Consider the following 12659-nt stretch of genomic DNA (forward strand, 5'->3'; position numbering starts at 1 on the left):
TTGGATTGTGCACTTAGCGCTTAATTCTGTACCTAAGCCTAAACATTTATGACGAGATAATAGCTCCTAAATAGGAGATAAACTTTTGCACAATTTAATTTTTTTTTACCTTGCCTTTCAGGGCTTCCATAGAGCCCTCTCCTGCTGCACAGACATCTCTTTGTAGGTCTGTATGGATTTTTTGGATGTGCTTTGGTTGACTGGGATCCAGAGTATATTGTCTTTAAACCTCTCATTGGATGTTATCCTCAGTGATTGTCGCTGCAGAACGCTCATGACACTGAAACAGAATGACTGATTTTGGTTTTTAGGTGTCCTTCTCTTGCCGACTGTTTTTTTATACAGGGATGAAACCACAAAGACCCCCCTCTGTACCATCGTGCAGCATGTACAGTACAGAATAAAAATGACTGAAAAAGCTGCAGCATGGAGTGTTTTAGCTTACCTTTTTGACACAAGAGTACATTCCTCATGCATAACCTGGAAAGGCATTTGCTTGTTTTGTTTGTACCTAAGATGGTAAAAATGGATTAAAATCAGTCTATTTTCTACTCTTCCAATGTATTATGTATACACATTGTAAGAGTAGAAAATAGAATGAGATGTATTTTGTAATATTAATATTTCTGTAATATATTTTTGCTGTGTGAAATTCACAGCACATTCATTTTTGTCTCATTGTTTGCCCGCTGGATACAATGACAATGACAATAAAGTGCAGCATTTCTGCAGTTCTCTCTTTCTTTTTTAGTTGTTTTACGGTATTTTGCCGCATTTCATCTCCCGGGAAAAACCAAAGCCTTGTTTAAACACTACAAAACGACTGCTTTGCCAACAAGCGACCTCTTGCAGCCCTGACTTTAAAGTAGCAGGAAGTAGCAAGTTAAGCCAAGCCAAGCCAACATCATACATGGCAGATCAGGAAACTCTCAAGTGATTGATTGTGCCCGTTTATATATCTAAAAACTGATTGAATCATATTGCTTGTTTTTTCCGCCAACTGTCTTAACCCCAAAAGTCCCAAATGGCCGTAATCCAATGTATACTGTACTGAGTACAGATTGGATTGTGGCCATGTATCTTATTTATCAATGTTAAAGGCCCAGGTCAGGGTTAGGGTTAGGGTTATCCTACCATAACCCATGTCAGTACTTTAGTCTATGCTGTATACAGCAGACGTAAACATACACGCCACTTGGCGTGTTATCGTGAGAAGAAAGCTACGGTTGGGTTTAGGAAAAGAATGACGTGGTTGGATTTACTAAAAAAGGAAGTAAAGTGATGGCTCTCGCACATTGAATGTTTCCATTGTTTGTAGCTAAGGTTTTTATAATGAGTACGCACTTTCTTAAAATGTACGACTAAAAATAGTTAACTGAATGTTGGTTTTAGTAATACATAAGTCTGTTTTTTTTTGTTAAATATGAGGTTAATTATGTAACATAAGCACTTTCTCTAACTTTTCCATTTCAGGAACCTGTAGTCATTGCAGAAGGTCTGTGTCAATGTTGACATATTAAAAGGGCAGTGTAGACTACTTCCTAATGACACTAAATGTGAATAGTAGTGTTTCAACCAGTGCCATACTGTAAGAAAAGAGGTTTAGTTTACTTATTAAACACGTTAGGTGAATGTGAAACTCAATACTGTTTTTTTAATCACCAGAACAGCAACTGACCAGAAAAAGTGTGTGTGTTTAAATGAAACTGTGAAAATACTCAATGAAAAAAAGAAAGAAATGTTATGTTAACATAATTTAACTGAAGAGCCTAAAGCATATATGTTATGTTTACAAGATTTAATTGAAGTGCGTAGAATAGAAATGTTATGTCAACATGATTTAACTAAAGTGCTTCAAGAGATGAGTTATGGTTACATGATTTTGAGTTATTTAATAACTCAACCAGAGAAGCAATATGGAAACACACACTCCAATTCACAAGGGCTTGATTTGATTTCCTTTTTAGATTCGATATCAGGTCAGAGACATTCCAGTTACAAAGGAAAAAGCCTACCTTGTAGAACTTGTTTTGCAGGCACACAATGAAAAACTTTGCATTGGAGAAAGACTTTGGAGGGCTGTTCTGCTCTAAGACTCCGATTTCAATTCATTCAAAGTAGGATTACCACAATAAATCTGTACAGAACCCACCTTGATAATTTCCTTCCTATCTGGGAAAGAAAAAACTTTTATATAATTATCATGTGTTCAACCTTAATCTATTTAGTCTGGAAAACTAGCCAATTTATTTATTTATTAGCTTTAACAGATTTATATTTGGCTTTCTATGTTTAATATTTTAATATACAGGCCCTGATTTTGAAGCTATTCCATTTCTCTAAATGTACCCAAGAGCCCCTATTTAAAAAAAAAAAAGTATTATAACAAGCAATACATTTTAGGGGTGTGATAAATAAACTTATTATATATACCAATTTTGAGGATCTTGGGGCAATGTAACACAATTAATGTGTGTAACAAATACATTAAGTCACAATACAAAACTTTGTAATTTAGAGAAGTGCAAATTACATTTTTGGATTACAAAGATTTTTGTGTGCCGTTCCAAAACCAGAAAATTGACTTAATGATTATGCTTTTTTTCTACCAGCATTTTTCTCTGCTAAATGATGCAGCATTCCTCTCGATGATGATGCATTTTCTGCATACCCTATGCATCATCATCAATAGAAAAATGTAGCATTATTTTCTGGAAAAAGGGGAAAAATGCCGAAATAGTAAGATAGGAATAGTTGCCTTAAACATGAAATAGACTATTAGTCTTCCAGATCACACTAAGAGACTCCACACAAGCTGCATCATTGTGAGCTGCAATAGCAATTGTAAATCAAGGGTTGATCAACTGTCATTGCCTTCTGTTTGCTCTAGTCTACTGCAGTTTGCTGTAAAGAACAGCAAGTCAGTCTCTGGTAGCCACTCCCTGCACTCACACACCACGGTTCAGGTATTCAGGTTGAACCAGGTGCTAAGTAACTGAACACGGTTTAGGTTATTTAGGTTGAACCAGATCCACGGCCAAAGGAAGCCTGTTGTCTGGCTGCTCTCTGTACTGTGTGCTCTGAGCATCTGCCCGGCAGTCAGCATGGCTCTCAACGTCCCGGGACTCATCGCCACCATCGTCTTCTACCTGCTGGTGCTCGGGATTGGCATCTGGGCTTCCATCAAATCCAAAAGGGATGGAAACAGGATGCAAGCAAAACATGCGGACATGGCCCTGCTGGGGAACAGAGACATCAGCTTGGTGGTGGGAATCTTCACCACAACCGGTTCCTGTGCATCAGCAGCAGCAACCTGCAGGTTCATATAGCCTGTTATAAAAACTGCATTTTAATTGCATATTCGCAGGACGGTTTTGATGAAGTCGCTCTTTTATTTCCTTAAAGTGCTCATATTATGCTCATTTTCAGGTTCATAATTGTAAAGATTATATCAAAATAGGTTTACATGGTTTAATTTTCAAAAAACACCATATTTTTGTTGTACTGCACATTGCTGCAGCTCCTCTTTTCACCCTGTGTGTTGAGCTCTCTGTTTTAGCTACAGAGTGAGACATCTCACTTCTGTTCCATCTTTGGTGGGAGTCGACACATGCGCAGTAGCTAGGTAAGGACTACTAGCCAGTCAGAAGCAGAGTATGAGGGCGTGCCCTGACAGTACCTAGGTAAGGACTACTAGCCAGTCAGAAGCAGAGTATGAGGGCGTGCCCTGACAGTTCCTAGGTAAGGACTACTAGCCAGTCAGAAGCAGAGTATGAGGGCGTGCCCTGACAGTACCTAGGTAAGGACTACTAGCCAGTCAGAAGCAGAGTATGAGGTTGTGCCACGCTAGCAGCTAGGCGAGCATTATAACGTGTGTTACAAAGTGACCACGTTTGTCTCTGAAGTAAAGGCTGGACTACAATAGAGCTGTTTGGAGCAGTTGGTGAACAGTGTTTTCTGTTGGATATGGTAAGTCCCTTTGGGGGGGACTTTGGGCTTTTTCACTTAGTAAACCTATAACATGCACAAAAAAGATATATAACACAATACAGGAAAGGGGGAAAGCTACAAAGCATAATATGAGCACTTTAAGACAGAATGTTTTCTTGTGTATTGTGTTTTATGAATCAGAATTAAAACAATGCATTATGATGAAAAACTTAAAAAATTGTTTGTCACTTACAATTTGTACATTTGAAAAATGGGGACCTCAACTGTGTGTTTTGTGTGTGTGCACCATGCAGCTACCTGGGTTGGCGGGATTGTACAATTTACAGCAGAAGTTCTCTGAGAATCTCTTTTTTTACCAAGCAAAATTGGTATTGTAACTGAAATTTCAAAAACGTAATCAAATAGAGACCTTGAGAATTCTAATAGAATAGATTGAATAGAATAAATCATTGGAGCTACCCAGCTCTATTTTTCTCAATTACGCTTCAAGAGAAATACTTTTTCAGCAACAGGGTTGCGTGGGTTTAATTGAGTAGGTTTGTTACTTGCCTTGTTTAAAAGCAGCTCCATGTAGTGCAGAGCTGGCAGGGGCAGAGGGCCTGCTAAACATGTTCATCTGTCTGATGGTGCAGTTGAATCAGAATAGCAACTCTCCTACTTTTGTTTTTAAGATGGTCTTTTCTTTGCTGAGCCGATGAGAGACAGGAAGTATGTGACCATGATGGACCCTTTTCAGATCAAGTACGGAAACGCACTGAGTGCACTTCTGTCTGTGGCACCACTTACGTCAGACATTATCTGGGTGACATCAACACTGATTAGCTTGGGTAACAATTTATCTTAATCCGTTATCTGTGTATCTCTGTGTGCATACTGTGCATTTACTCTACTATGTACCATTAATTAAGTAAGTAAGAAAAATAAAAAAAAAGAAGCAATTTTAGTGCAGGAGAGGAACTAAAATATAATAATTCCTTTACAAAAGTAAAAAGTTAAACAAGCAATACCTAAAACAAATAGGAAAACACAACATGTACATCTTTCAAAAAATAGAGTCAGACAAAAAACCCAATCAACAGAATTATCCCAAAATAATATTTAAGATGAAATTAGAAACTTATTTAAGTGTGACCTGAAGGCTGGCAAAGAAGTCAATGTTTTAGTGACTTGAGTGGGCAAATGCTCACATTCGGTGGTGTCTGGCACTTTGGAGAGGTGCTCTCTTCACAGGTGAACCCTAACAATAACCCTAACACCAGATCCTGACTGGTTTTTGGTCCCCCCCGGATCCCCCCAATACAGTAAAACTGCACATTTTAGAGTGGCCTTTTATTGTGGCCAGCCTAAGGCACACCTGTGCAATAATCCTGCTGTCGAATCAGCATCTTGATATACCACACCTGTGAGGTGGATGGATTATCTCGGCAAAGGAGAAGTGCTCACTGACACAGATTTAGACAGATTTGGGAACAATAAGAGAGAAATACGTTTTTTGTGTACATAGAAAAAGTCTTAGATCTTTGAGTTCAGCTCATGAAAAATGGGGGCAAAAACAAAAGTGTTGTAATTTTGTTGTTATACTGTATATTTGTATCTATGGTTTATCTCTCTGTCTCTTTTCCTGTGTGCGTCCCCTTCCTCCTCATGAGTCCCACCTCCGTTGACATCACCACCACATCTTTCAACCACACCCTCCAGGCTCCCTGGGTCGGCACTCTGACTGCAGACAGGGCCTGGAGGTGGATCGATATCTTCTTGCTACTAGTGTGGTATTTAAATGATGCTTCGAGACGTATCAAGGGTGATGCACGGGCACATAAAAGAGCAGGTTTCAAGTGAAACGAAGTATATTTGGGAAATGAGGCATCTGGTGGATAGATGGAAAGTCTGGAGAGTTCCTCAGAAATGCATGAGCCCAGGGGAAGGAGGCAGGGACATAAAGGGCAGACTGAGTAAAATAAAAACAACATGACCGAAACCACTAAAAATCCCACGATAGTTGATGTGGTCTCGTTTAATGTGTGTTTGGGGAATGTTGTGTGTACAAGTAGTGAGTTGGATGTTCTAAGGATGACATTCGAATTTCAATGCAGAAAAAGATCAGGTTAGACCAGGTTTCACTTTTTGCCAGAAGATCATGCTTTTATAAAAGCAGGCTACTTTTGGATTTTAAATCATTTTATTTCAAAGAAAGGACAAGGCACCACTGAGCAAAACAGTGCTTTTTGATTGCAAATGGAGTATTTTTAGATACTGGAAAGCTTGACTGTATTTATTAAAAGACTTGGCACACAAGCAACTGTGGAGTAACTGGAGGAAAAAGGTTTTGCTTTTTAACTGACAGGCTCATCTGAGTTTGTTGACTCACTGTAACTGGGGCAGTTCATGCAAATGTATTTTTATATTGTCATGTTTTTCGTCTGTTGCAGAATACAATAGCTGCCCGTCTGCCCATGTCAAAATGTCTACTATGAAAGCATTTTTGATGCCTTTTTTCTTCCTTTTAAAAAACTAGTAACAAAAACACAGTGGCATTGTTTTTAACTAAAAAAAGGGGATGACTAAATGGTGACTACTACTTACTGACCTCTATTTTCAATATTGTTACCCTCATGAATTTGTATGTGTATTTATTTCCCTTTCCCTCCTAGAGTGTAGGAGACCTTGGTTTCCAGGACGTCCCCCAGAGAACTTTATCAGCGTCGTCCTCAGCCACAGCTAAGTTGCGATGTTACGCTGCAGCATTTCTCATCCCCACGTTTGGAATTCCTCCACTTCTCTTTGGGGCAGTCGCCTCATCAACGGGTAAAGCAGTTGTGTTAAACACCATTCGATCTGAAATTTAAACGCAACACTTGCTGCATTGTGGCTCTTTCAACACGGTATTATTTTAAAAACATCACAGTAGCTACTCCTGACAACCCTAACGTATCAGTTTGTCTGATTCGTCCTGTCCCTCTTCTGTTTCGTAGACTGGAACCTGACCTCATAAGGTTCTCCGCCTCCGTTTGAACGAGGCCAGACAGGTTTGATTTTACCCCTCTCCCTGCAGCACCTAACCCCACCCTACTTCTCCGTCCTGAGGACCAAGTTAAAGATCCTGAGGACCAAGATCCTGAGGACCAAGTTAAAGGTGGAGAGAAGATGCAGGAAGATCACACATTGAAGCAATAGGAGGAATTACAAGATGAACTTCACGTCTTGTGGAGAATATTTATTTTTTATTTATCTTGCACAATCAACAATGTTGCAAAAGAAAAAAAAATTAAAACCACAAAATTAAAACATAAACAATCAGATTTTACCAAAGACCAAAAAAAAAAATTAATAATAATAAAAAAGGATAAGTTCGAGAAGAAGCAGGTGGAAGAAAATAGCTTATTAGGTCCTGTCCCGACTTCACAATATCATATTATTATAAAAGAAATAGATACAGCATACAGTCTTTCAGATCTTACAATAACTTACAACAATACAACAATGACTTTACATTACAATTCCATTCCTATGTTTCGGTCTATTCCTTTCTGTATTGGTCAAGTATTGATTTCTTTAATCTATTTTTGAACTGAATGATATTATGGCTCTGTTTGATATCATTGTTGAGTCCATTCCATAAGGTCACCCCACAAACTGAATCACACTTGCTTTTAACAGCAGTTCGCACAAGAGGTTGTTTGAACATACATTGTCCTCTTAGATGATATCCAAATCCATTTTTTGATGATATCCAAAAATGAAGCTAACTAGCCACAATCTGTACACATAGGATTGAAGGGACGGTCGCAGCTAATGAAACCCTTACAGCTCACAAATATTCATTAACTTGAAATCGGACACCGTTGTTAGCTTAATAAAACATTTAGTTAGATGTTGTATAAGTGGCGAGACGAAATTCAAACTGTAAATATACTCGAATTACGACCAAAAATGAAGCTAACTAGCTGCAATCTGTACACATAGGATTGAAGGGACAGTCGCAGCTAACGAAACCCTTACAGCTCACAAATATTCATTAACTTGAAATCGGACACCGTTGTTAGCTTTATAAAACATATAGTTATATGTTGTATAGCTAAGTGGCGTGACATGTGTGTAACGTGGTAAGAGATTGCTGGTGTAACAAGCTCGCTGACCGCGCTCTCAGGCACGGGCAATTTAGCTAGCAGGAAGAGAGGAGATGCAGGCCCTGGAGCTCTGTCAGGGCAGCGGCGTTTGGTAGCTAGTCCATTAGCCCAAACGGGGACTTTGCGCGGGTATGAGGTGCTGTGGGCTGCCGGATTTCAATCAAGCTAACAGCAGGCCGGGGTCTGTGGAGGAAGGCAGGCCGGGCGGCGAGGCAGCAACACAGGCAGCTGAACTTGACACACAGTTTTACCAAATTTGCAATTAGCTATCCATTTTCGTAAAACGGCCCATATTTGAACTTTATATAGTTGATTTCTCGCATAAAAAAGTCTCAGACGTGAATTTGGTAAGGAAACATTGCAGTGTCTGGAATATGAGATTCTGTCGCGTTTCTAATGTATGTGTATTGGGGATTCGCTCAACCAATCAGCACGCGACCTCTAATGCGTTTGTATGGCGATTCGCTCAACCAATCAGCACACGTCTCTACGTGTGTGTACAGGGCTAAGGCTCAACCGAGCAGCGCGCAGCTCATCTAAATATTCATGACCATACCATATTTGGAAGAAAAGCTCTTGTTACAAATAGGGACAAAACACAGGGATGCATAAGGGCCAATAAAATATCAACCAGGCCATTTTCAGCCCAACTAATGTTACATACCCCATTAGGAGACCATAAGGAACAGTGTGAAAAACCCTATATAATCATTCTATCACCCCTTTAACAAAAAAGTGTGAAATAACTGAAAACGACTTATATTTAGATTCCTCAAAGTAGCCACCCTTTGCTCTGATTACTGCTTTGCACACTCTTGGCATTCTCTTGATGAGCTTCAAAAGGTAGTCACCTGAAATGGTTGTCCAACAGTCTTGAAGAAGTTCCCAGAGATGCTTAGCACTTGTTGGCCCTTTTGCCTTCACTCTGCGGTCCAGCTCACCCCAAACCATCTCAATTGGGTTCAGGTTCGGTGGCTGTGGAGGCCAGGTCATCTGACGCAGCACTCCATCACTCTCCTTCTTGGTCAAATAGCCCTTACACAGCCTGGAGGTGTGTTTGGGGTCATTATCCTGTTGAAAAATAAATGATGGTCCAACTAAACGCAAACCAGATGGGATGGCATTTCGCTGCAGGATGCTGTGGTAGCCATGCTGGTTCAGTATACCTTCAATTTTGAATAAATCCCCAACAGTGTCACCAGCAAAGCACCCCCACACCATCACACCTCCTCCTCCATGCTTCATGGTGGGAACCAGGCATGTAGAATCCATCCTTTCACCTTTTCTGCGTCGCACAAAGACACGGCGGTTGGAACCAAAGATCTCAAATTTGGACTCATCAGACCAAAGCACAGATTTCCACTGGTCTAATGTCCATTCCTTGTGTTTCTTGGCCCAAACAAATCTCTTCTGCTTGTTGCCTCTCCTTAGCAGTGGTTTCCTAGCAGCTACTTGACCATGAAGGCCTGATTCGCGCGGTCTCCTCTTAACAGTTGTTCTAGAGATGTGTCTGCTGCTAGAACTCTGTGTGGCATTCATCTGGTCTCTAATCTGAGCTGCTGTTAACTTGCGATTTCTGAGGCTGGTGACTCGGATGAACTTATCCTCAGCAGCAGAGGTGACTCTTGGTCTTCCTTTCCTGGGGCGGTCCTCATGTGAGCCAGTTTCGTTGTAGCGCTTGATGGTTTTTGCGACTGCACTTGGGGACACATTCAAAGTTTTCGCAATTTTCAGACTGACTGACCTTCATTTGTTAAAGTAATGATGGCCACTCATTTCTCTTTACTTAGCTGATTGGTGCTTGCCATAATATGAATTCTAACAGTTGTCCAATAGGCCTGTCGGCTGTGTATCAACCTGACTTCTGCACAACACAACTGATTAATGAATAAGGGAAAAAAATTCCACTAATTAACCCAGACAAGGCACACCTGTGAAGTGAAAACCATTTCAGGTGACTACCTCATAAAGCTCATTGAGAGAACACCAAGGGTTTGCAGCGCTATCAAAAAAGCAATGGGTGGCTACTTTGGGGAATCTAAAATATAAGACATGTTTTCAGTTATTTCACACTTTTTTGTTAAGTACATAATTCCATATGTGTTCATTCATAGTTTTGATGCCTTCAGTGAGAATCTACAATGTAAATAGTCATGAAAATAAAGGAAACGCATTGAATGAGAAGTTGTGTCCAAACTTTTGGCCTGTACTGTACATATCTGGGTTAGGCCTGTTTGCAAAACTTAGCAGATAAATTTTTTTTTTGTTTGTGTCTCAGTGTTCGGTTCCTACCAATCTATTTAAATCAGGAGACACAAGCGAATGAAGTCAAGATGAACGTTGATCATAACAGATATTTTATTCTCCATGTACAAAACAACCCCTTTATACAAAATATCAGGAGGATTTTCTACAACCTAAAAAAAAATAGTAAAATATAAGTAGTCCTCTCTGCTATCTGACTAGACCCAATCAAGCTTTTGTGGCAGGAGATTACAAACTTTTCAATAGTAGTGTATGTTTCTATTTACAGGAAGGATGTTGTATACCAAATTCACATGATCCTCGTCACAGCACCTGCGTTTGTTTTCTTGTGTTCAGTTTTGGCTCTACACTCTTAGTTTTAGCCTCTGCGAGTCACTTATAGCACAATAAAATCAACTGAAGCAAAGTGGAAAATAGGAAATTGATCTAAAACTGATTTGATGATGATGCTACCAGTGTGATGTTTAAACACAGTGAGGCACTGTGACTGTTTGCTATTAAATCATTATATCATTACTCATGCATTAATGTAATTAGTACACATTAGTGTTGTAGTTGCTTAAGGTGGAGCTAATTTTGAATAGTTAACTAATGATTATTTTCAGTATTGATAAATCTGCTGATTATGCATTTCAAGAGCAACAAAAATGAGCAAGTGAGACGATGCTTGGTCTGTTTTTAAGCAGGAAAAACATGGCGGCCTGGTAAAACATTTTCTCAAGATATGTATAAACAGTACAATAAAAAACATTATAGGCAAAAAATATACAATATACAGTAACAGAATGAATGGTTAGGGGACAAGACATGTCTGCCAGAGCAAATGAAACATGGGCATGCAGATAAGGGCGGCAGTAGCTCAGTCGTACGGCCCAAGTATGGAGCGGGAAGTGCCAGTTTACCTCATGCAGTCTATCGAGGGTCCCTTGAGCAAGGCACCAAACCCCCAACTGCTCTGGGAGCCTGTCCATGGGCAGCCCCCTCTCTCTCTGACATCTCTCCATTTATTGCATGTGTATGGGTCCTATTCGCATGTGTGTATAGTCTCTATATTAACAGAGTAAACACAAAAATTAAATTTCCCCTTGGGATTACTAAAGTATGTCCTTGATCTGGCTCCCAGGACCTTTCCTAATTCTGATGAATTAGACAAAACTCCCAAAAAGCTTTCTTGGTATGGTGTAGTTACTCTTGGGCTCACTTTGTACAAAGCTACGTTAAAGACAATAGACAACAGAAACCTTTCCAGTTACGAAAATCATGTCAAGAGGATCCTGCCTTATACTGGACTGATATTGAATATTGGAAGATTTTAAGGTACAGTGTTATTGGAAGTGTGTCAGAATTTCTTGATGTTTATGTCCGTCTTTTTGATGTATTATGCCTACATGTTGTAAAAGCCTGTCTATTTTTGTTCCTTCTTTAATTGTTGCCTGTTGTATTCAGGGCATTTTTAAGAAAAGAAGCTTTGCATTTTGAGTACAAATGTTAGATAAGGACATGGTTAAACCATATATGAACCAAGCTATTTCTTTAAAGCAGGAAATGTACGTGGTATTTTAAAAGCACAATTTGAAATTTGCTCATGAGAAACTGTAAATTAACAGGCAATACTGTGTAACTTTAAGTCACTGTGTGGATACGGCGAAAGCAACAGACTTTGACAAAGAGCCCTTTTGTCTCTCCTGTTCATTCCTATGAAATTATTAAAGACCCACTTATTTTGTATTGCATTTTCTTAATATAATTATTGTTTTCTTGCTGTTTTTAACTGTTTTAAACGTTTACTGTTTTTATCTGTGCACCTGTAGCACTTTGAGATATGTCCTTCACGTGTAAAGTGCAATACAAATAAAATGTATTATGATTATTATTATGAGAGTTGCTCACTGACTCATGAAGCTAAAAAAATTCACCATCTCGTATAAAATGACCTAGATGATCAGCGCTTTTTCAGCACTATGGGGCCCATAGAGCAGGTGCACTAGAGACCTCCACTGTAGTGTCTCCGAAGACACTAATAATTTCACCCTGAGTGTGGCTGTTAGCGCTGATCTTTGTGAATTGGACTGTTTTTGCAATGATGCTCTTTTGCATTGAAAATTTGGGCACAGGAGCACCAAGATGCTATTTTCTTGGCAGCACAGTTAGGGTTGCATATTCTATGGAATGTAATTTTATTCAACATTAAATCAAAAAAGTATTATGCCTATGAAATACATCCTGAAATAAAAAAAGGGGCACTAAATATATACATAAATAAATATATAAATAAATAAATACTTTTCATAACCTGATCTCTTACACAGGTTTCAC

Source organism: Perca fluviatilis, chromosome 19, assembly GCF_010015445.1.
Source record: "Perca fluviatilis chromosome 19, GENO_Pfluv_1.0, whole genome shotgun sequence".
Lineage (NCBI taxonomy): Eukaryota > Metazoa > Chordata > Actinopteri > Perciformes > Percidae > Perca > Perca fluviatilis.